This window comes from Dromiciops gliroides, chromosome 2, assembly GCF_019393635.1.
Source record: "Dromiciops gliroides isolate mDroGli1 chromosome 2, mDroGli1.pri, whole genome shotgun sequence".
NCBI lineage: Eukaryota > Metazoa > Chordata > Mammalia > Microbiotheria > Microbiotheriidae > Dromiciops > Dromiciops gliroides.
In genome coordinates, this window is record NC_057862.1 from 453,886,800 (window position 1) to 453,912,340 (window position 25,541).

A 25,541-nucleotide genomic window follows, 5' to 3' on the forward strand; every position below is an offset into this window, starting at 1 on the left:
TAATTCTTTTGTATCATCACATCAAAGACAATTTATATTTATACCCTCTATATAAAGTCCTTCTCTCTGCCCAAATACATTTACAGTTCTTAAGAGTTATGAGTATTATCTTCCTGTGTAGGGATATAAACAGTTTAACCTAATAGGGTACCTTTTTTTTTCCCCTCTGTTTACCTTTTTAAACTTCTCTTGAGTCTTGTATGTTGAGATCAAATTTTCTATTCAGTTCTGGTCTTTTCACCAGGAAAGATTGAAAGTCCCCAATGTCATTAAATGTCCATCTTTTCCCCTGAAAGAAAATGCACATTTTTGCTGGGTAATAGATTCTCGGCTGCAATCCATTCTCAGTTGCCTTCCGGAATATCATATTCCAAGCCTTGCGGTCCTTTAATGTTGAAGCTGCCAGGTCCTGAGCAATCCTGACTGTGGCTCCATGATATTTAAATTGCTTCTTTCTGGCTGCTTGGAGTATTTTCTCCTTCACCTGATAATTCTGGAATTTGGCTACAATATTCCTTGGAGTTTTCCTTTTGGGGTCTCTTTCAGGAGGTGATCGATGGATTCTTTCAATGATGATTTTATCCTCTGATTCTATGATATCAGGGCAATTCTCCTTAATAATTTCCTGGAATATGGTATCTAGATTCTTTTTCTGGTCATGGCTTTCAGGCAGTCCAATGATTCTCAAATTGTCTCTCCTGGACCTGTTTTCCAGATCAGTTGTCTTTCCAATGAGGTATTTCACATTTTCTTCTATTTTTTCATTCTTTTGATTCTGCTTGAGAGATTCCTGGTGTCTCATGGATTCCTTTTCTTCCAACTGTCCCACTTTAATTTTTAAGGCATTGTTTTCTTCAGTGAGATTATGCACCTTTTTTTCCATTTGGCTAAGTGAATTTTTTAAGGTATTGTTTTCTTCAGTGAGATTATGTAGCTTTTTTTCCATTTGGCTAAGTGAATTTTTTAAGGTATTGTTTTCTTCAGTGAGATTATGCAGCTTTTTTTCCATTTGGCCAAATGAATTTTTTAAGGCTTTGTTTTCTTCAGCTTCCTTTTCCAAGCTGCTGATTCTTTTTTCATAGTTTTTTTGTTTTGCTTTCATTTCTCTCCCCATTTTTTCTTCTACCTCTTGCAATTGATTTTTAAAATCCTTTTTGAGCTCTTCCAGGAAGGCTTTTTGTTCTTGTGACCAATTCACCTTTCCTTGTGAGGCTTCAGATGTAGACAATTTGAGGCTATTGTCCTCATCTGAGTTTGTGTTGGCTTCTTCCCTATTGATACAGAAACTCTCAATGGAGAGGGCTCTTTTTTGCTTCTTACTCATTATTGCAGCTTATTTATTTATTCTTTAAGTTGAGGTCTGCTCTGGGGGCACCAGGGTCCGTGTTTTGGGCTTCTTGTGCAGGTATATAGGTGCAGTGTGACCAGGCTTTTACTCTGAGGCCTTTATGGTGTGTGGAGATGCCCCGCCCTGCACTTCCTGTATGATTGTGCTTGGCCAGCCAGGCGCCAGACCCCAGCGTCTGATCCCGCCGTTCGTGGCCCTCTCGGCCGGTGCAGGTAAGTTTTTCCACTGTCCTTCTTGGCCACCAAATTTTTGAACCAGGTTCTGGGAGCCTCAGTTGTTCGGCTGTGGCCCGCAGCTCCTGCTGACTTGCCCCGACCCCCTCGGCGCTGGGTTGCTGCCCTGCGCTGGGCCTCCCTTTTGCCCGAGTCAGACCGACCTTTTCCTGAAGTCTTCTAAATTATCTCTGGTTGGAGGACTGTGTCTCTCTGTCTCTTTGCAGGTTCTGTAGTTTCAGAATCCGTCCAGAGGCTTGATTTAATGTTCGTTTTGAGGGAACAGAAGGAGAGCTCATGCAGCTTGCTGCTTCCTCTCCGCCATCTTGGCTCTGCCCCCATACGTATAACTCTTGATAACTGTATATACATATTTGGGCATACATAAGGATTATACACAGAGGGTATAAATATAAATTGTCTTTGATGTGATGATATAAAGAAAATTAAGGGTTTATAAGCAGTTTATGGGTAGAAGAAGAAAGGGGTGATGGAATGGGGTGAATTACATCATATGAAGAGATGTAAAAAACCTATTATAATAGAGGGAAATAAGGGAGGGGGGAACGTTGCTTCAACCTTACTCTCACTAAATTTGATTCAAAGAGGGAATAACATATATGTTCATTTGGATGAAGAAACTTAGCATATTCGTGAGGTAAGTAAAAGGGAAAGGGGAAAAGGGGGGGCTAATAGGAGGGAGGGCAGAAGCACGGGAGAAAAGGGTAAAGAAAAGGGAGGGGGTGATCAAAGGGAGGGCACATTGGAGGAGGCAGACATAAGAAATGAGGAGGAGTAGGGTGAAAGAAGGGGGGTAAATACAAAAGGAGTAAATAGAATGGAGGGAAATAGACAGCTAGTAATAATAACTGTGAATGTAAATAGGATGAACTTTGCCATAAAATAAAAGCAAATAGCCGAGTGGATTAAAAAACAGAATCTTACATTATGTTGTTTATAAGAAACACATTTGAAGCAGAGAGATACACACAGAATAAAGGTTAAAGGTTGGAGCAGAATATATTATGCTTAAGCTGAAGTAAAAAAAAAAAGGGGGTAGCAATCCTTATCTCAGACAAAGAAAAGACAAAAATAGATCTAATTAAAAGAGATAAGGAAGTAAACTACATCTTGTTAAGAGGTACTATAGAAAATGAAGAAATATCGATACTAAACATGTATGCACCAAGTAGTATAGCATCCAAATTCTTAGAGAAGTTAAATGAGTTACAAGAGGAAATAGACAGCAAAACTATACTAATGGGGGATCTGAATCTTCCACTCTGTGATGTTTAAAATCTAAATTGTAGTTGCCTTAAATCAGAAGCTTCAGCACCAGTCTAGCCTAGAGTTCCAGCCTGGTTGGGTGATTTTACCACCAATGAAGTGGAAATTAAAGCAATAATTAGGAACTATTTTGCCCAACTGTATGACCATAAATTTGACAATCTAAATGAAATGGATGAATATTTACAAAAATACAAACTGCTCAGGTTAACTGAAGAGGAAATAAAATCCTTAAATAAGCCCATATCAGAAAAAGAAATTGAATAAGCCATTAGTGAACTTCCTGAGAAAAAATCTCCAGGGCCAGATGCGTTTTCAAGTGAATTCTACCAAACATTTAAAGAACAATTAATTCCAATATTATGCAAATTTTTTGAAAAAATAGATGAAGGAGGAATTCTACCAAATTCTTTTTATGACACAAATATGGTGTTTCTACCAAAACCAGGTAAAACAAAAACAGCGAAATAAAATTACAGACCAATCTCCCTAATGAATATTGATGCAAAAATCTTAAATAAGATTTTAGCAAAGAGATTACAGCAAGTGATCACCAGGATAATACACTATGACCAGGTGGGATTTATACCAGGAATGAAGGGCTGGTTCAACATTAGGAAAACTATTAATATGATCAACCACATCAATAAGAAAATTAACCAAAATCATATGATTATCTCAATAGATGCAGAGAAGGCTTTCTATAAAATACAGCACCCATTCCTAATAAAAACCCTAGAGAGCTTAGGAATAGGTGGTGCTTTCCTTAAAATAATAAGCAGTATCTACCTAAAACCATCAGCAAGCATTATATGTAATGGAAATAAGTTAGGGGCCTTCCTAATAAGATCAGGGGTGAAAGAGGGATGTCCATTATCACCTCTATTATTTAATATTATACTAGAAATGTTAGCTTTAGCAATCAGAGAAGAAAAAGGAAATAAAGGAATTAGAATAGGCAAGGAGGAAACAAAACTATCACTCTTTGCAGATGATATGATGGTATACTTAGAGAATCAACTCAAAAAGTACTTGAAACAATTAACAACTTTAGTAAAGTATCAGGATATAAAATAAATCCACATAAATCATCAGCATTTCTATACATGACCAACAAAGTCCAGCAGCAAGAGATAGAGAAACTACATTTAAGCTAAGGTTAGACAATATAAAATACTTGGGAATCTACTTGCGAAGACAATCCCAGGAACTCTAAGAACACAATTACAAAACACTTTTCACACACATCAAATCAGATCTAAATAATTGGAAAAATATCAATTGCTCATGGTTAGGTCGAGCTAATATAATAAAAATAACAATTCTACCTAAATTAATATATTTATTCAGTGCCATAACAATCAGACTACCTAAAATTATTTTATAGAGCTAGAAAAAATAATAAGAAAATTCATCTGGAAAAACAAAAGGTCAAGAATATCAAGGGAACTATTTTAAAAAAAATGCACAGGAATGTGGGCTAGCTGTACCAAATTTGAAGCTTTACTATAAAGTGGCAGTCATCAAAATTATTTGGTACTGGCTGAAAAACAGAGTGGAGGATCAATGGAATAGTTTAGCACAGGAGACACAGTAATAAATGCCTTTAGTAATATACTGTTTGATAAACCCAAAGACTCCAGCTTCTGGGATTGGAACTGAGTATTTGACAAAAACTGCTGGGAAAACTGGAAGACAGTATGGCAGAAATTAGGAATAGACTAACAGCTCACACCTTATATTAAAATAAGGTCAAAATGGGTACATGACTTAGACATAAGAGCTGATACCATAGGTAAATTAGGAATAGTCTACCTTTCAGATATTTGGAAAGGAGAACAGTTTATGACCAAACAAGACATAGATGATATTATGAAATTCAAAATGGATGATTTTGATTGCATTAAATTAAAATGTTTTTGTACAAACAGAAGCAATGCATACAAATTAGAAGGGATGCAGAAAGCTGGGAAACAGTTTTTATGGCCAGTACTTCTGATTAAGGCCTCATTTCTAAAATATATCAAGAACTAAATTAAATTTATAGGAATCCAAGTCATTCCCCAATTGAGAAATGGTCAGAGTATATGAACAGGCAGTTTTCTGATGAAGAAATCAAAGCTATCTATTGCCATATGAAAAAATGCTCTAAATCACTATTGATTAGAGAGATGCAAATTAAAACAACTCTGAGGTACCACCTGACACCTATCAGATTGGTTTATATGACAAAAAAGGAAAATAATAAATGTTGGAGCTGTGGAATAATTGGAACACTAATGCATTGTTGGTGGAGTTGTGAACTGATCCAACCATTCTGGAGAGCAATTTGGAATTATGCCCAAAGGGCTGTGAAGCTGTGCATACCCTTTGATCCAGCAATACCACTTTTGTGTCTTTTTTCCAAAGAGATCATAAAAAAGGGAAAAGAACCCATATGTATAAAAATATTCATAGCAGCTCTTTTTGTGGTGGCAAGGAATTGGAAATGGAGGAGCTGTCCATTAATTGGGTGAATGGCTGAACAAGTTGTGGTATATGAATGTAATGGAATTCTACTGTGCTGTAAGAAACGATGAGCAGGAGGAGTTCAGGACTTGCAGGAACTGATGATGAGTGAGATGAGCAGAACTGGGAGAACACTGTACACGGTATCATCAACTGTGATAGACTTGATTCTTCTCAGCAATACAATGGCACAAGATAGTTCCAAAGGACTCATGATGGAAAAGGTTCTCCAAATCCAGAAAAACAGAACTGTATAATGTAGATGCAAATTGAACCATAGTATTTCTTTTGTTTTTGGTGCTGTTTTTCTTCTTTGAGGTTATTGCCTTTTACTCTGATTCTTTTCTTATAACATGACTAATGCAGAAGTATGTTTAATGTTATTTTACATACATAACCTATATCAGATTACTTGCTGTCTTGGTAAGGGGGAAGGGAGAGGAGGGAGGGAAAAAATTTGAAACTAGTAATCTTTTATAAACAAATGTTGAAAACTATCTCTATATGTAACTGGAAAATAATAAAATACTTTCATAATTTAAAAAATATAAAAAACAAACAAAAAGATTAAACTATATTCATACATGAGAAAATATTTGTAAATTCTAAAAACTTTCTCAATTGGAACTTACATAGAGTACATGTGTAAGTTGAATATGATGGAATGTTTATCTAATAAAATAAAAGTAATACATGAAAAATAAGAATACACTGGGAGAAAAGGAAAAGCAGAGGTAAAATGGGGTAAATTATCTGACATAAAAGAGGCCCAAGAGAAATTTTACAGTGGAGAGAAATATAGAACAATTAAAAGTTTGGGGGGCACATGAATCTCATTGAAATTGTCTCAAAGAGAGAATAACATATACAATTAGGTGTAGAAGGGGTTGATAGAAGGGAGGACAGATTGGTTGAGGCAAAAATCAGAAGCAAAGCACTTACTTTTTTTTTCCCATGAAGGTATTTTATTATTTTTGACTTACAAGTACAGATAGTTTTCAAAATCTGTCTTTATAAGATTTCTAGTAACAAATTTTTCTCCTTCACTCCCTTCCTTCCCCCTTCCCCAAGGCAGAAAGCAATCTGATATAGATTACATATGTACAATCACTTTAAACATATTTCTTCATTAGTCATGTTGTGAAAGAAGAATCAGAAAATAAGAGGAAAACGTCAAAAAAGAAAAACAAACAAAAAAAGTACAAACCACTTGAAACAATTAACAGCTTTATCAAAGTTGCAGGAAATAAAAGAAATCCACATAAATTGTCAGCATTTCTGTACATGACCAATAAAGTTAAGCAGCAAGATATAGAAAGAGAAATCCCATTTAAAGTAACTGTAGGGGACAGATAGTTGGTGTAGTGGATAAAGCACTGGCCCTGTATTTAGGAGGACCTGAGTTCAAATCTAGCCTCTGATATTTACGAGCTGTGTGACCTTGGGCAAGTCACTTAACCCTCACTGCCCGGGGGAAAAAAAAAGTAATTGTAGACAATATAAAATACCTGGTAGTCTACTTTCCAAGACAAACCCAGGAACTCTATGAATGCAATTACAAAACACTTTTCACACAGATAAAATCAGATCTAAATAATTGGAGAAATAGCATTTGCTCATGCGTAGGCCAAGCCAATAACACTACTAATTCTGCATCCAAAAAATGTGTGAAAAAAAAATTTATAGCACATCTTTTAGTGTTGACAAAGGATTGAAAATGGAGGGGATATTCATAAAATTGGGGAATGGCTGAACAAATTGTTGAATAAGTTTGTGATGGAATGACAAACAGGATTGTTCTCTGAAAGCCCTGGAAAGACCTTTGTGAACTGATACAAAGTAAAATGATCATTACGAGGTGGACATTGTCCACAATAATGGAAATATTGTATGAAGATTACGGCAAATAATAGCTATTCTCAGCAATACAATGATCCAAGATAATTCTGAAGAAATTATGATGAAAGGCTTTGTCCATCTCCAGAGAAAGGACTAGTGGAGTCTGAAGGCAGATGGAAGCATATTTTTTCTTGGTTTTTATTTTGTCTGTATTTTCTTTCACAGCATGACTTATAAGGAAATTTGTTTTGAATAAATACACATGTATAATCTTTTTAAATTGCTTGCCTTCTCAAAGAATGGGAAAGGTAAGGAAGAAGGGAGAGAATTTGGAACTAAAATATCTAAAATAGAATGTTAAAATTGTTTTTATGTGTAATTGGGTTAATAGAATAGAAAAAAATAAAGTCATGTCAGTCTCAAAATATTTACTAGCTTTTTCTTTATTTAAAATTTTTATATTTATTAATCATAAAACATGTCTATGGAAAATGCTTTGAATTTTTTGAAATCTTCAAATTGGTCTTTCACTTCGGTGCTGCTCTTAAAACTATTTCTTTCCATCCACATTTTAGAAATGTTAATAAATAAAGCATCAATCTTTGGCTCTTTGCTATACAGAAATGTTCTTACCCAAGTGAGGAATCATTCTATACTGTTAAAGGATGTTTTTTACTCTTTATGCTACTGTTCTTTTTCTGTCCAAAAATATCCAAATCCCATTGAAAAGCTGTGTTTCTTCATAAACATATATTATTATCATTATATGTTAAAGTTGTATAATATCCTTCAGTATCAAAATATTCACCCATAACACCAGGAATATTTCATATCATTTGACAGTTAATATAAATCTATCCCTTTACACAAAAATACTTTCCCTGTGTTTGGTTCTATGTAGATAACAAAAGTATCTGTAAGGAAGTCACAACTTCTGTTTTGCAAATTGCATTTTATACTTGCCACTACGCTCTTTTAACTGGAGCCAACAGCAGAAAAAAATATCAGTATACTTCAAAGATTAAAATCTCATTATGTTATAATTCACTGTATATCACTGGTGTTCAATAAGTGATTGTTGAATGAATGAACGCTAGCTGAATAGAACTGAATGAAGTAAAACTGACCATAACTGAGGAAACAAAATTTAGGTCACTGATTGTGATTAATTTTCTCAATTTGGCTACATTCTCTTAATCTGAATAGATTATGCAGGGACCTGATGTCATTATTGATCTTCTGAGCAAAATGCCTTGACCAATTGTTTTATGGCATTCTCTTTTTGACCATGCACATACATTTAGACCCATGTGTAGAATAGAGGGTAGTCTTACAACTACAGAGAAGTAGTATATGAAGAATAAACAAAGTATCTTAAATTAAGGCTTTAAAAACAGGAAAAAATATAAGCAATGGTATATATTTATGTCTATTTATTTATTTGTTCATGTATTCATTTATTAATCTGTGTATATAATTTATGTATATATTTATGTTTATTCATTTATCTGTTTATTCATTTGTTCATTCATTTAGTCAGTCATTTATTTATTTAATTATTTTTGTTTGTTTACTTATTGGTTTTCAACATTCATTTTTGTAACATTTTGAATTCCAAATTTCCCCTTGCCTTTCCCTCCCTCTCCCCAAGACAGCAGCCATATGATATAGGTTATATATGTTCAATCATGTTAAACTTATTTGCACATTAGTCATATTGTGAAAGAAGAATCAGAACAAAAAGGAAAAAAATGAGAGAAAAAAAAGCCAACAAATAAAGTGAAAATAGTATACTCAGATCAGCATTCAGACTCCATAGTTCTTTTTCTGGATGTCAAGAACATTGTCTATCACAGGTCTTTTGGAATTGTCTTAAATCATTGTATTACTTAGAAAAGTCTATCACAACTGATCATCACGCAATACAGCTGTTACTATGTACAATTTTCTCTTCGTTCTGCTCACTTCACTTAGCATCAGTTCATGTAAGTCTTTCCAGGTTTTTCTAGGGTTGTTCAGAATAGAAAACTAGGAGAACATTGGGTTGTAGAATGAAAGTTGGAAAGAATCTTCGAAACAATCTGGTCCAATTTTTCTGTTTTACAGAAGAGAAAACTGAAGGCTGTGACGTGCCTGAGTCAGCAAAGATAGTTAATTCATGGAATTTAACAGTTCTGAACTCTTCACTTAGGCAGGTCCTAGCTGCTAATTGGCAGATGGGCCAGTTTCTGCTTTGAGGCGTAACAATGCTGACACCCTGAGACTTAGAAATTTAGGGGGAAAAACACATGCAAGTAAAACTAAAACATTATTGCCTCTTGAGATCACTACTACTTGATCTTTGCCATATAATCAATGATAAATTAAGCTCACTAGGGAACCAAAGTCAATGTTGTGCACTTTGACTGTGATATAATGAAATTGTAATGGTTTCATTAGGCATCCCTCTGAGCTATGCCAATCTTTTGCTTACATTACAATGCAATACTGAAGAGACATTTTAAAAGTGATCAGGGTGCAGAAGAAGCCTTTTTCAACCCAGCAACATTCATTTGTTGAACTTCAGGTACTAGGTAAATCTGCCACCTCTCTCAGAGGGATTGAATTTCACCTCATGGTATAATAGATATAGTTCTGGTTTTAGAGTTAAAAAAACAAACAAACAAACAAAAAACAACCCTGGGTTAAAAACTTGCTTCTCCAAATTACTAGCCATGCAATGATGGCCAAGTCACTTAAATTTTCTATGCTTAAGTTTCTTCATTAGGTAAAATAGGAATAATTATATAGGTAATACCTACCTTACAATGCCATTGCCATACTTATAACGCAAAGATGTAGAAGTAGAAGGGACCTCAGAGGTCATCTATTCCAACTCATTATTTTTTTGATAAGTAAAATAAAGCCCAGGAAAGATAAGTGATTTGTTCAAGGACACACAGGTATATGTGTCATAGATGGGTTTAGAATCCAGGTCCTCTCACTTCTCCAAACTACAGCTAATTCTATTGTAATGCTGCCTACCTTTGAAGTGCTACAAAGATAAAATTATTATTATTATTAATTATTATTGTTATACATTATTTTAGAGTACCTTTATAAGCATAATGAGTATGGAGATAGGATAGAAGAACAAAACTAATGAAGAAGATGGAGATGATGTTTCATGGCGTGGTAGGTATTTAAGTGACATGCAGAACTAGAGTACAATTGTTACATTGGCCCATTTTTTGTGAGGTTCTGGGCTTAGCATGTGGGAGAATTCAGGAATGATCAGCCAGGTGAGGCTTTGAGAAAGATAATAATTAATACTCCCATAGTGCTTTAAAGTTTATGAGACACTTCCACTTACATCTTATTGGAGACCTATAACAACCCTATTAGGCAGGCGCTATTATTATAATTTCCATTTTGCAGATGAAGAAACTAAGATTCAGAAAGGTTCTAGGACTTGCCCATAGTCTCACAACATAATATGTGTTGGATATTGGTCATGAACCTAAGTTTCTTCTGACTCTAAATCCACAATACACTGTGGTTCTTTAAGGCTAGTTTGGGTGATTCATAGTAGTTTGGTTGTCTGAGGTATCCACTTCTTTCCCACTTCCTTCTTTTTGACCCTGCTGCTGACCTAGGAGTGGCAATAAGGAGCTCATGTAGCCTGTCTGCTCTCTATGAGGGGTTCTTTGCTGCCACAAGGACTGGACACAAAACATTTCATTGAGTGCATATGAGCTATGATGAAGAATTAGCCAAGAACCTCACTGACTCATAACTGACTATTTAATGATTTTCAGTGTTATAGATATAATTTGTCTACAACTCCGTGAGGCAGTATCACCCCTATCCTCCAAATTTTATACATGAGACAGAAATTCAGAGAGATTAAATTACTTTCTCAGGATCATACACTGTGGGTCACACTACAGTGTCAGAGATAAGATTCAAACTCAAGTCTTTATAACTCCAAATATAATTTCCTATATCTAATTACATTCCACCTTTCTCAGTAGTAGAGTAGTGCATTTGAACCTAGGCCTCTGTACCCTCCCCCTCTGTGAAACTCTTGTTCATGTCTTGCTGCTATGAATTGACCATAGGGATCTATCATATCAAATAGGTGACTTCCTTGAAGTCTCCCTAAGTCACCAGACAATAGCTATTCATTGGCTTTACTTCACTGCTATGTGACCAGCTTATCTTCTTTTTGAATTCTACATTTATTTGCTGATATCATTTATATTTCTTCACCTCCAAAATTCTTACTTTTTGATTAGTTGAAGCTTACTCACATCCATCTATCTGTCTGTTCAAGGGCAAAGAGCAGCTTTGTATACTGGTAGGAAAACATATTTACATTGAGCAAATCAGCATCTGAATCTGACACATTATTCCAGGGGCAATGTATTGTCTGTCAGAACTGAATTTTAATCATAGTTTCCTGTGCAGAGAACAAGTCAGAGAATGGCCACATATTTAAGGTCTGGTTATGCATTGTAAACCTTGGAGATAGAATTGTTCAAACCCTATATAGGTTAACAAGAAAGTAAAATATTCACATGTTTTGAAAGGGAGATTCATGTAGCAGATTTGAAGTCAATGAACCTGGATTTAAATTCCAACTCTGCTACTACTATACACACAGGCCACACGTGTATGTATGTGCATGCATGTATGTGTATGTGTATATATGTGTGTATATGTATAAAATCATGGGTATAATAAAATTACTATTATGTTATACTATTATAGCTACCACTTTATAGTGTTTAACAGTTATAAAGAACTTTACAAATATTATCTCATTTTATCTTCACAACAACCCTGGGAGTTGGTGGTATTATTATTTCCATTTTACAGATGAGGAAATTGAGGCAGACAGAGGTTAAATGATTTATCCAAAGTTACATAGATCATAACTATATGAGGTCAAATTTGATTTCAGCTTTTGTTGACTCCAACTAAAATACTCTATCCACTGTAACACCTAGCTACCTCTAGTTTCATATCAGTTCCTCTGTGGCATAATAAAAATGGATTTGGAATCAGCTGCATAGGTATCAAATTAGAAAAAAATTGTTTGTGAGGGAACAATAAGATGATGTGATGATAGTTAATGTAAGAGGTGATGAGGTCTTGTGCCAGGATGGTTGTGGAATGAATGAAGGAAGGAGGACATAGGTGAAAAACATTGTGAAAATAGAATTGCTGGGATTCACAATAGGCTAGACTTAGGGAGTAAGGAAGAATGAGGAACTGAGGATGAATGCAAGATTGCCAACTTAGGTTAATGAGAGGAAATATAGTGTCTCCAACAGACAGTGAAATCATGAGGAACGTGAGTTTGAAGAAAAAAATATTTGCTCTGTCTCTGGAGCATCTAGATAGGAACATTCAATCAGTCAATTGAAGATAACAGGCTTAGAGTGCAACAGAACAATGAAGTTGAACATGTCCATTTTTCAAGTAAAGTCAATAAGCCTTTATAAAGTGCTTATCATTTGCTAGTCAACAATGTAAGTGAAAGGAATACAAACCAAGCAAAAAGACAGTCCCTGCCCTCAAGAATTTTATATTTTAATGAAGGAAGACAATAAATAAAAAGAAACTGAATTTGAGGTAGAAGGAGAAAGAGGGTAGGGTACTTGTCATGAGGGGTATACTAGAGTAAGTCTGGAGAGAAATAAAGTGGAAATTCTGGGAGGAACCAGAAAATCATAAGAAGAGGCTACAGGGCTGAGGGAAAGGGGTGGGATGTACTTCTGTTATGACAAGTCCAGGGATAGAGTGAAGAGGTTTTTGACAGATACACAGTAGAGAATGTCTCCTTCTTTGGGCTTGGTTTCCTTATCTTTAAAATGGGTTGTCAAACTAGAAAATTCCAAAGTGCTCCCATAACTTTAAATCCTTTGATCCACATTAAATCTTTGCCATGCTGGCCACTACTGGCTGAACTCTCTGGACTTCCCCATGTTTTTGCCAGTATCCTTCCCCCTACATTAGTACTCTTCCTCTTAACCAACTTTCCCACTCCATCTGATGCATGATCTTCATTCATTAGAATGTAAGCTCCTTGAAGGGTGAGACTATCCTCTTTGCTTCTATCTCCAGCACTTATTATAATGTCTGGTACATAATAAGAATTTAATTATCTATCTATCTATCTATCTATCTATCTATCTATCTATCTATCTATCTATCTATGATGTTTGATACACATTCCTAGCATAGATTCAAAATGATTTTGTGTCTCTTTATAAGTTGACCTAAGCAGCTTAGATAAACAATAGCAGAATTGCACGTCCCTCTTCCCCTTTTTATCCAGTAAGCATGGTAGAGAATGTTGATCAGTAAAAATTATGAGCAGGTCAATTCTGAGGTAATTGCTCTGGATAATTTCCCCCAATTACCAGTGTATTCTTTCTTAGGCTGTGCATCTCAAGTGTTTAAAAGCTTTGAAAAAATAGCACCTTAAAACTCTTCTCACACACAAAAAAGAAGAGAAACATCTTGTCCCTAAATTTGTCATAGGATGGTGTTTGACAATAAACTCAGTGTGCAAATGTGCAGTGTCAAACTGAAATAGGGTCAGGTTTTTTTTTTTTATTTCTTTCCAGTTCTTAAGTCTATACACATCTTACCAGTCCAGAGGAAGTGGAAATACTGGCAAATTGCACGTGCTCCATTAACACTGACAGCATCTTATCCTTTGAGCTGGTGCTGGGATTGTTCACCTGGGAATAGCTTTCTCTCCTTTTTCCCTAATGGCACCAGCAGGAGAGAGGATCAGGGTGTCTGAGTGACATTCTCACATTAGGTGACCATGTATGCTAAACCACAGTTCCAACTGTTTTCTCTATTAATGGGCTTGCTTTTAGCTAGCCTTTGATCTAAGCCAGACTCCCCACAGCCTTTCAGAATAAGCAGAAGCCATCCTAGTATCATTAATGTCTGCTCATGATGCATTTGATATTTTTCTCCAAATTCCACACCTTCAGCCATATTACAGTTTCATAGGGACACCAATTCTGTTCTCTAAAAATAGGACACAGAGCTCAAAATTACATTTTAAGATGATGGTAATCCTGTAATCACTTCTCAGAGTTGAGATTTATAAGAAAGCATAATACAACAATTATTATATACTTCAATATAGGGATGATGAGAGGGGAATACAAAATTCCATCTTTGCTGATAGTTCAATTCCAATAAAAGTTGACATAAATTAAAGAAGATCTTGAAAAGAAAGCAATTTGGGTCTTTTATCTCTGATCAACTTCCTTTCATGCAGAAAAAAATTACTTAAAAGCACCCACAATTAAGAAAAATCTTATTTAATGTGTATTGCATCAAAGGCACCCCTCTTCTTCATTTTACTTAAACATAAGCCAGGCAAACCATTTTTCCTGTATTTTGTTATGTAAAATGACTTCAAAGAAACAAGATATTTTTACTTCCTTTATTTCCACCAACTTTTTTTATAGGCTAGCATTCATTGTATGGTAGTTTCCTTTATCTCCTTGAAGAATAAAAAGAGGAAAAACATTTTTTATTTTATGATTATTATGCTTGTTCCAATTCTCCATTTTTTTTTCATAAAAAGTGTCAGTTTTCTTTGGCTGGAGAAGGCAGGAATACTGAATGCCCTCAGCATTTCATATCTGTTAAGTTGCATCTGTTCATCAGTTAAAGAAAGCAAAGGCATCATACCTAGAGATTAAAAGAAATCATCCAACAAAATAGTCTCCCTTTTAAATGTTCATAGAGAGCAAAAATCAACATTGCATAAAATGTGTTTGAATGGAATAGAATGTGATGTTTTATATGACAGTGAAATTATATACTTGGCTGCTTCCTTAAGGATCACATATAGATAGCAGCAAGGAGTTAGTCACTGGAAAAATATTTCCATATTATTTTGAAAGATTTGTCCCTTCTCCTTTCTTCCAAAATTTTGAAATAAAAAACCATTTCCTTACTAGGTATAAGGTATTAAGCAAAAGAGTAAGGGTTTGGTGATGATCAGTAAGTTCCATCACTGAGTTGCCACTACCTGAGTTTAACACCAAGCCAGAACATCACACTTGGGGAAAAAAGGTCAGTTTGGTCTTTAGGGAGCTTTTGCTCTATATGGAATGTGATATGAGCTGGATAGATTAATTGGCTTATTATCAGTCAACTGGAATTTTCTCATTCTTGACTTACATGGAAGGCACTTTGCTAAGCACTGGAGATACAAAGAGAGGCAAAAATAAAGTATCTGCTTTCAAGGATCTAACATTTTAATGGGGAAACCAACATTGTCAACAGAATATACATAGTGTCATTAAGAAGTAATATCAGAGTGATGGAACTGGCAGAGAGTTGGGAGGGTTTGGTATTGGAAATGTCTCCTGAAGAAGAAGGTGATATCTGAGCTGAGTTTTGAAGGAAGACCAGGAAGACAATTGATGGATGTGAGGATGTAGAGCATCTCAGTCCCAGGGTATAATGAACATAAAGTCATGGAATTGGGAAATAGAAAGTGGTATGTGAGAAAATGAAGTAGGCCAGGGAAGCTGGATCATAAAGTCTGCATGGAGAAGAGTAAAATGTAGAAAGACTGGAAAGGTAGACAGAGTACAGAGTATGAAGGACATTTAAAGCCAAACGAAGGAAATTATATTTGATTCTAAAAATAATAGGAAATTGCTAGAATTTTCTGAGAAGGAGAATTACATGGTACCACCTGGATTTTAGAAAAAAAACCCTCTGGCAGTTGAGTGAAGGATGGATTGGAGTGGGGAAAAGATTTAAAGCAGAAAGATCAATGTTGCAATAGTCTAAGTACAATGTGATGAGGGCCTTTACTAGCATTGCAATTGCATGACTGAAGAGAAAAATAACATACAAAGAAGATGTGGTAAAGGTAGAAATGACAAATTTGAAACCCAATTGAATATGGGAGGCAAGTGTGGGTAAGGAGTTGATTATGATACCACAAGCTGATCTCATCAGGTACCAAGGAATCATGCTGCATGATGGTGATTCTCAAACACATATATACATATACATATATATGTGTCTATATACATGTATATAATCTATATGTATGCATACATACATGTGTATACACATATGTGTGTATGCATATGTGTCTGCATGTATGTTTTTTTATTTGTATGTATGTATGTATATCCTTGACCTTTCTACTCAACTCTAGGATTACATCTCCAATTGTTTACTGAATGTCCTAGATGTCTCTAGTAACCTTTTTTTTATTTTTTATTTTTTTGCAGGGGCATGGGGGTTAAGTGACTTGCCCAGGGTCACACAACTAGTAAGTGTCAAGTGTCTGAGGCTGGATTTGAATTCAGGTCCTCCTGAATCCAGGGCCAGTGCTCTATCCACTACACCACCTAGCTGCCCCTGATATCCGTAGTAATCATAAATTTAACATATTCCAAAACAAATTTAACATTTTCCCCTACCTACCCCCTTCAATAGTCTCTACTAATGTCAGAGTACCATCGTAATTCTAGTCCTCCAAGGTTCACAACCCAGGTATCAGGCTCAACAACTTGCTTTTTCTCACCTTTTTAATATAATAAAAAGGATTTCTTTAAATCCAAAAGGAAGCATCATATGCAATGAGGATATAATAGAACCTTTTTTCAATAAATATGTGAGTAAAGTGAAGATGTCTACTCTTACCACTAGAATTGATACAATTCTAGAAATGGTACTAATAGAAATAAGAAAAGAAAGGAATTAGAGGAAGAAAATATACTTAAAGAGGAGCTAAAACTATCTGTTGATGACAGACAATTGTAGGGAATCAGCAAAGATACTAGTAGTAGTTTCACAAAGTTGTAGGCTACAAAACAAATACTCAAAAATCAACATTTCTATATACTAATAATCACATACATGAAGAAATAATAGACATAGAAATCAGATTCCAAATACCTACAAAATGCATAAAATATCTGGGGATCAACCTCCTAAAGCATACAGACACAAAAAAGACTTATAATGTTTCAATTACTAAGTGCTACTTAAAGACATAGTGAACAAATTAAATATCTGACAGAATATTCAGTGTTCATTGCTAGACTATAACAACATAATAAAAATGACAATATTACCAAAATTAAATTCTACTTTTAATGCTATACCAATCAAATTATCAAGGGGAAACTTTGAAAAGCCTGATAAAATGAAAATAAGTTTCATTTGGAAAAACAAAAAGATCTAAATCATCAAGGGAAATGATGAAAAGAAGTAGGGCTAAATGGGGAATAGCACTTCCAGACCTCAAGTGATATTATAAAGCAACAGTTATCTATATCATCTGGTACTGGTTAAAGAATAGAAAGATAAATCAATAGCATAGATTAAACGAGAGAGATTCAGAAACAATAAAACTCTAGCTTACTGTATGATAAAGTAGAAACTATCAAGTATAGAGGGGAGAATTCTCTATTGATACAAATTGATGGGAAAACTGGAAAGTAGTCTAGTAGAAATGAAGCTTAGACCAGCATCTTACACCATAATCCACATACATTCTAAACAGATACACAATCTTAATGGTAACCTTAATCAAAAAATAGAAGGGAACAGATCATATGGCTTTTCTTCTTTGGGTAGGAGATATATTCTTAAGTAAATAAAAGATGGAGGCAATTACAAAAGATAAAAAGATGAATTAAGAAAGGTTTCTGTGCAGACAACATTAATTCATCTAGCAAAGAAAGTAAGTGGTAAAATGGGGAAAAAAACCTTTGCATCAAATGTCTCTGATGATATTTGGTATAGAAGATACATAACAATTTTTACATATATATGATATATATACATATATAATTCTCTAACTTACATAATTACATAAAATATAAATAATTTTATATATGAATTATGTACCTATGTCTAGAAAATATTATAGTTTTTGTTATATTTGGCAATTTGCAGGGTGTTAAGTGAAGCTTCAGGGTTGTTTCAATTTTTATTTCTCTTACTATTAGTTATCTGGAGCATTTTTCATGTGTTTGTGAATATTTTGCAATTCTTTTGAAAACTTTTTTATTTCAAATTCTTTGACCATTTATGGACTGGGAAATAGTTACTCATTATATCCATATTATATTCATATCTAGATCTGTATCAACCTACTTCATCTATATCTACCTGTAAAGACAGTTAGATGATAGATAGATAGATAGATGATCAATGTTATAACTAATAGCTATTCCCCAGTAGATAAATGACTTAGCTAGTCTAATCAATTCAATGATCCAAGGTAATTGCAAAAGACTCATGATGAAAATTGCTTTCTACATCTAGAGAGAGAACAGATAATTTCCAAATACAGATTGAAGTATACTTTTTTCATTTTATTTTTCTTGCTTTTATTGCAACATGGCAAATATGAAATTATGTTTTGTATGGTTTCCCATATAGAATTACTATAATATTGTTTGCCTTCTCAATGGATGGGCACAGTGCTGGAGGGAGACAGAATTCAGAGCTCAAAATTTTAAAGAATGAATGGTAAAACAAAATAATGAAGAAATGACATGTATAATTTATTTTAAAAAAAGAATGAAAAGATCTATATGAACTAAAATAAGCAGAGCCAAGAAAAAATATATACAGTAATTATAACAATGTAGAAAAAAAAGCTATATATTCATACACAAAATTGAAAGTAAAGGCAGAATGAGAGGTAGCAACATCCTCCACGGGGCCTTAAAGAACATTCCACATTGAATTCTGTTTGGGAGACAAGAAAAAATGCTCCCAGCATAGCATACCTTAGGAAGATAGTCACAGGAGTCGGTAGACCTCTATGTGGTGGGAGCTGGTAAAAAAAAAAAAAAAACACAGCACATTAGCACCATAGTGGCCAGAAGAAGTGGCAGGGGTCTGTGGTAGGTGAAGTGTACTGGGGAGCAGCAGTCCAACATGCAGGGACAGTAAGGGGAGGCCCATCTACGGAGAAAAAAATCCCAAGGTACTATAACTGGGAGTAGGAACAGGTCCTATCTGATAGCTTTGTTGCAAGTTACCCAGCTCCAGCTTATACTCCAAGAATATAGCAGACTAGTTATGGTCACAAGAGAACAAGGGTCCTATCTATTTAAGTAGGAAGAACTATTTTCCAGAAAAAGAGCTGTGTGGCTCTGAGTCCAAGAATGGGAAAGCAGGTGGACTCAGTTCTAACCTTTATTCCCACACAGAATCCTGAAGTGGAATAACCCAGGGCAGGAGTCTGAAATAAAGGGGAGCCAAAAATTCAGTTACTCAGAACTTGCAGAAGCTCCAAGCAGGCTAACTGTGACAGCCCAGCAGCAGTCTATAGAAACTCAACATCAAAAAACTAAATCAAATTGGGTCATGAATTTAAAGAGTTCTGATGAGGAAGACAATAAATAGACCTTTCCCTAGATCACACCACTTTGGGAGCATTGAAAACATACAGGCACCTAGACAGCTGGGAGATATAAAAGAAGGTTATAAAAGATAGAGGTCCAAGCCAAACATTACTCCCAGAGGTGAGTAGAGAGTCCAACATTGACATAAAGTCCAAAATCAAGAAGTAGGCTGGAGGGGTTGGAGCCAAGATGGCCTATTAGAGACAGCCACTCAGCTGAATTCTCCCAACATTTTCATATAACCAACTTTAAAATAATGGTTCCAATTTAAGTTTAGAGCAGCAGATCCAATGAAAAGTCAAGGTGACTTATTTTTTTGACCTAACAAAACTAAAAAGATAAGTAGGAGAAGTCTGTGACACCCAGGTGGAGACCTATCTGGAGCCAATGCATGGGGCCATAGCAGCATCACCAGGAATTCTGTACCCAGAGATGATAATGGGGTTGGATAACTAGTCAGAAAGAGATTACAGAGGACCTTTGAGGCCACCACATACAGCTGTCTCTAAAGGCCAGTCATCTAGAAAATTTTAAACAAAATACTAGCGGTTTTTGTCGTCCGGCTGTCGGAGCAGCCCGCGGGACCCCAAGTCCCTTCCTTGGCAGCTTCCTATACAGCGGACTGGGCTGCTACTGCAGCAGCTGTAACGCCTCAGCCTCAGGGTCAGGCGCCACTCACTTTGTCCCTCGGCGCCAGGTCGGGGCTGTGTGCCTACAGTTGACCCCTGACGCCATGGCCGCCTTCCCCTCTCCTTTGCGTAGACTAGGAAAGGGTTTCGAAAGGGGAGGCCCCTGGGAGGGGCAGGAGGGCTCGGAAGCGCCCTGACCCACGTGAGCGTTTTTCCTATGCCCACAGGACGTTTGTGGAGCAGCAAGTGATGGACTTTTCCCGAAGACACCCGGGGGTCATGGTCTAAGCGACAGCAAAGAAATGCCACCCGCCGGGGCTGGTGGCGGAGTAAATGGTTCTGTCCAGGAGTTAGCTGTCTGTAATAAGATGGTTGAGGAGATCGCCGAGCTGATCCAGAATTTCTCCGACGGGTTGGGCCGGGACGTGATCCGCATTCAGAATCCCTACCACACGCACCACCCTAGTATCCAGGGGCAGTGGCACCCCTTTACCAACAGCCCCACCCCGCCAGCTGGGCAGGAAAGGCATTGCCTGTGACCCCTACCATCAGCCCCAATAAAACCTATTTATTCCCACCGAAAAAATAATTAATTTAAAAAATAAAATAGTAGCAAGAAGATTGCAACAATATATTTCAAATAGCATATCCTGTGTGTGTGTGTGTGTGTGTGTGTGTGTGTGTGTGTGTGTGTGTGTGTGTGTGTGTGTGTGTGTGTGTGTGAGTGAGAGAGAGAGAGAGAGAGAGAGAGAGAGAGAGAGAGAGAGAGAGAGAGAGAGAGAGAGGTGGGGGGAGAGAACAGAAGAAAATGGGAAAAAGGAATGGATTAGAAATCAAAATCCAAAATTATGTTATTTACAAGAGACACAGTTGAAACAGAAAGATATATGGAGGTAAAACAAAGGGCTGGAGAAGAATCCAAGTTTCGAATCCATGAAATAAAAAAAGCAGGGGCAGCAATCATGATTGTAGACAAAGCAAAATCAAAAGAAGACCTGATTAAAAGTGATAATCAGGGAAATCACATTTTGCTAAAAAGTACCATAGACTATGAACATAAATGTTTTTACAGCATGATGCTCTGATAAAGGTCTCATTTCCCAAACAAATATACTGAGGATAGAACAAAGTCAAATTTATAAAAATAAGCATCATTCTCTAATTGATAAATGGTCAAAGGATATGAACAAGAAGTTTTCAGAAGAAACAAGGGTTATCTATAGTCACATGGAAAAAATGCTTTAAATTACTTTTGATTAGAAAGCAGCAAATTAAAACAATTCTGAGATGCCACCTAACATCAGAAATTACAAAAGCTAAGGAGGAAGAGGGAAAAATAGGTATACTGATGAACTTAAGGTGTAGTAGTGAACTGGTCCCACCATTCTGGAAAATAATCTGGAACTATATACAAAGCACTAGAAAACTGTGCAAGCTCTTTGACCCAGCAATACCACTACTAGGTCTGTACTTCAAAAGAGATCAAAGTAAAAGTAAAAGGACTGGGGGCAGCTAGGTGGCAAGTGGATAAAGCTCAGACCCTGGATTCGGGAAGACCTGAGTTCAAATCCAGCCTCAGACATTTGACACTTACTGGCTGTGTGACCCTGGGCAAGTCACTTAACTCCATTGCCCTGAAAAAAAAAAAAAAAGAAAAACAAAAGACCTATGTGTATAAAAATGTTTATAATGGCTCTTTTTGTGGTGGCCAAAATTGGAAGTTGAGGGTACACTCATCAATTGGAGGATGGCTGAACAACTTGGGGCATATGATTATGGAGTACTATTGTGCTATAAGACATGATGAGGGGACTACTTTCAGAAAAACATGGGAAGACCTACATGAACTGATGCAAAGTGAAATAAAAAACAGATCACTGTGCACAGTAAAAGCAATGTTGTAAAGATGATCTGCTATGAAAGATTTGTATACTGTTATCAATGTAATGAGTCAACACAATTCCAAAAGACACATCATGAAAAAAAAATGCCTGCTATCTACTTCCCTAGGGAGAATTGATGAACTCTGAACACAAATTTAAATATAATTTTCTCAGTTTTCTTACTTTTTGGAAATATGGCTAGTATGAAAATAAATTTTACATTATTTCACATAATAATTGATATTATATTATTTGCCTTCTCAGTGGGTATAAGAGGAAGTAGTGGGTAGGAAAACATTTGGAAATCAAAATTTAAGAAGAAAAAATGTTAAAGGTAAATAATAAATTAAAGTACTTCAAAAAAAAGTAAGAAAGAAAAAAAGAAATAGGCTGGAAAAAATGACCAAACTACAAGAGGAACAAAGAACCTAACCATAAAAAAATGACTATGGTAAAACAGAAGCTTGAATCAAATGGCAAAAGAAGACAATGCTCTGAAAACATCTACAAGCAATAACTCAAAGAAAATGCATATTGGGTACATTCATTATAAGAATTCCTAGAAGAGATAAAGAATGAGATAAAATGGAGCAAAAGTTGTTTATTTTCTTTTTTTGTTGTTTTTGTTTTTGTTTTTATTCATTTTGTGGGGCAATGAGGGCCAAGTGACTTGCCCAGGGTTGCACAGCCAGTAAGTATCAAGTGTCTGAGGCCAGACCTGAACTCCAGTCCTCCTGAATCCATGGCCAGTGCTTTATTCACTGTGCCACCTAGCGGCCCCACAAAAATTGTTTTTCAAAAGCAAATTAGAATGGTAAGGGAACAATCAGGAAGAGATATCAGAGCAATGCAAACATTATGAAAAGTGAATTAGTAGGTAGTTTAAAAAGTACAAAATAGGGGTCAGCTAGGTAGCCTAGTGGATAAAGCACTGGCCCTGGATTCAGCAGTACCTGAGTTCAAATCCGGCCTCAGACACTTGGACACTTACTAGCTGTGTGACCCTGGGCAAGTCACTTAATCCCCATTGCTCTCCCCCCCAAAAGTACAAAATATAGAAGAAGATAACTCCCTAAAGTTCAGAATTAGTTAAACGATAAGAGTACCTCATTGAAGAAAATAAATCCTTAAAAATTAGAATTGGTTGAGTGTGAGCTTGTAAATCCATGAAATATCATGGAACAAAAAACTAAAACCAAAAGAATAAAAAAAAAGAAGAAAATGTGAAACATCTCATAGAAAAACAAAACAAAAAACAACTGACCTGAAAATAGTTCAAGTGGAGATAATTTCAGAGTCATTTGGTAACTTGAATCACACAGATAAAAAAGAGCCTAAAGATCATCTTTCAAAAATTATAAAAGAAAACTGCCCAGATATTTTAGACCCAGAATGAAAAGTAGAAATTGAAAGAGTCCATTGATCAGCTCCTAAAAGAAATGCCAAAATGAATACTCCCAGGGATATTTTTGCCAAAATTCAGAATACCTAGGTCAAAGAAAAAGTACTGAGAGCAGGCAGAAATAATTCAAATACTATTGAGCCACAGTGAAGATCACACAGGATTTAGCAACTACCACCATAAAGGAAAGAAGGGCTTAGAATATCACATTCTGAAAAGTAAAGGCATTCCTAATGAAAAGACCAGAACTGAATAGAAACTGACATTCTGACACAAGATTTGAAATAAGCATATGAAAGTTATCATTAGAGAAATATCAAGTTACTAAACAAGTTCAAATTCTATGTATTCCTATAGGGGAAGGTGATGCATGTAACTGCTTAGAACTTGATCATCACTGGGGCAGTTAGAAAGAGTTTACTTAGACAGAGGGCTTGGGTTTGACTCTATTATGTTGGGATGATCTCAAAAGCCTAAGGGAAGGATGAGAAAGGGATTAACTGAGTGAATGGGTAAGGGGGAGGAAAATGGAGAAAATTATCTCACAAAAATGAGATAGACAAGGAAGAGTTTATATAGAGGAGGAAGAGGAGGGGACAAGATGGGTGAGTGGGCAACAATTGAACCTTAATCTTACCTGAACAGGTTCAAAAAGGGAAGAATTGACATGCACACAGCTGTGTCTGTAATACTTCTTACCCAGAAAAGAAGTAGGAGAGAAAAGAGTTAAAAGAAAGAGGGAGGATAAGAGGAAGGGTTTATTAAGAGAGGCAATGGTCAGAAGCAAAACAGACTTGAGGAGGGACAGGGTAAAAAAGAGGATAAGTATATAGGGATAGGATGAAGGGAAGTAGATAGCAATCAAAATTGTGAAAAGGAATGGGATGAACTCATCCATAAAATGGAACAGGATAACAATTGATTAGGAGCCAGAATCTGACAATATTTTCTTTACGAGAAGCTCACTTGAAACAGAAAGATACAAATATGGATAAAATAAGGGGCTGGAGCGGAATCTATTATGCTTATTCTGAGGTAGAAAAAGGCAGATATAGTGAATGCAATCCCAGACAAAACAACAGAAAAAGTAACACCTAATTAAAGAACATAATCAGGGAAACTACATTTTTTTTAAAAAAGATACCATAGACAATGAATTAATGAATTAATTTTGTCCTGTCTCAAATTAATTAATGAATTAATAACAGCATGAATATATACATATGTATATATACATCTATATATACATATACACATATGGACTAAATGACATAACATCTAATTTCTTGAAGGAAAAGTGAAATGAGTTACAGGAGGAAATAGTAAAACTGTACTAGTGAGGGACCTCAATTTATTTTTCTAAGACCAAGATAAAATTAACTATAAAATAACCAAGAAAGAAGTTAGGAGATTAATAGAATTTTAGAAAAGTTAGATATGATAAACCCCTGAAGAAAAACTGGATGGGAATAGAAAGGATTATAAGTTGTCCACATTAACACAACAGAAAATGGAATACTCAAGTAATGCTACCTTAGAAAGAGAAATTAAACAAGCCATGTATGAACTTCCTAAGGAAAAGTAAACAAAAACAAAAACCAGGACCAGATGGATTTACAAGTGAATTCTACCAAATATTTAAAGAATAATTCATTCCAATACATTACTACATAAACCATTTGAAGAAAAGAAAAGGAAAATAGGAGTCCTGTCAAATTCCTTCTATGATACAAATATGATTTTTATAACTAAACCAGGGAGAACAAAAACAGAGAAGGAAAACTGTGCAATTTCTTCAATGAATATATATATATATATATATATTTAGTGAGGCAATTGGGGCTAAGTGACTTGCCCAGGGTCACACAGCTAGTAAGTGTTATGTGTCTGAGGCTGGTTTTGAACTCAGGTCCTCCTGACTCCTGGGCTGGTGCTCTATCCACTGTACCACCTAGCTGCCCCTCTTCAATGAATATTAATGGAAATATTTTAAATAAAATACTAGCAAGAAGATTGC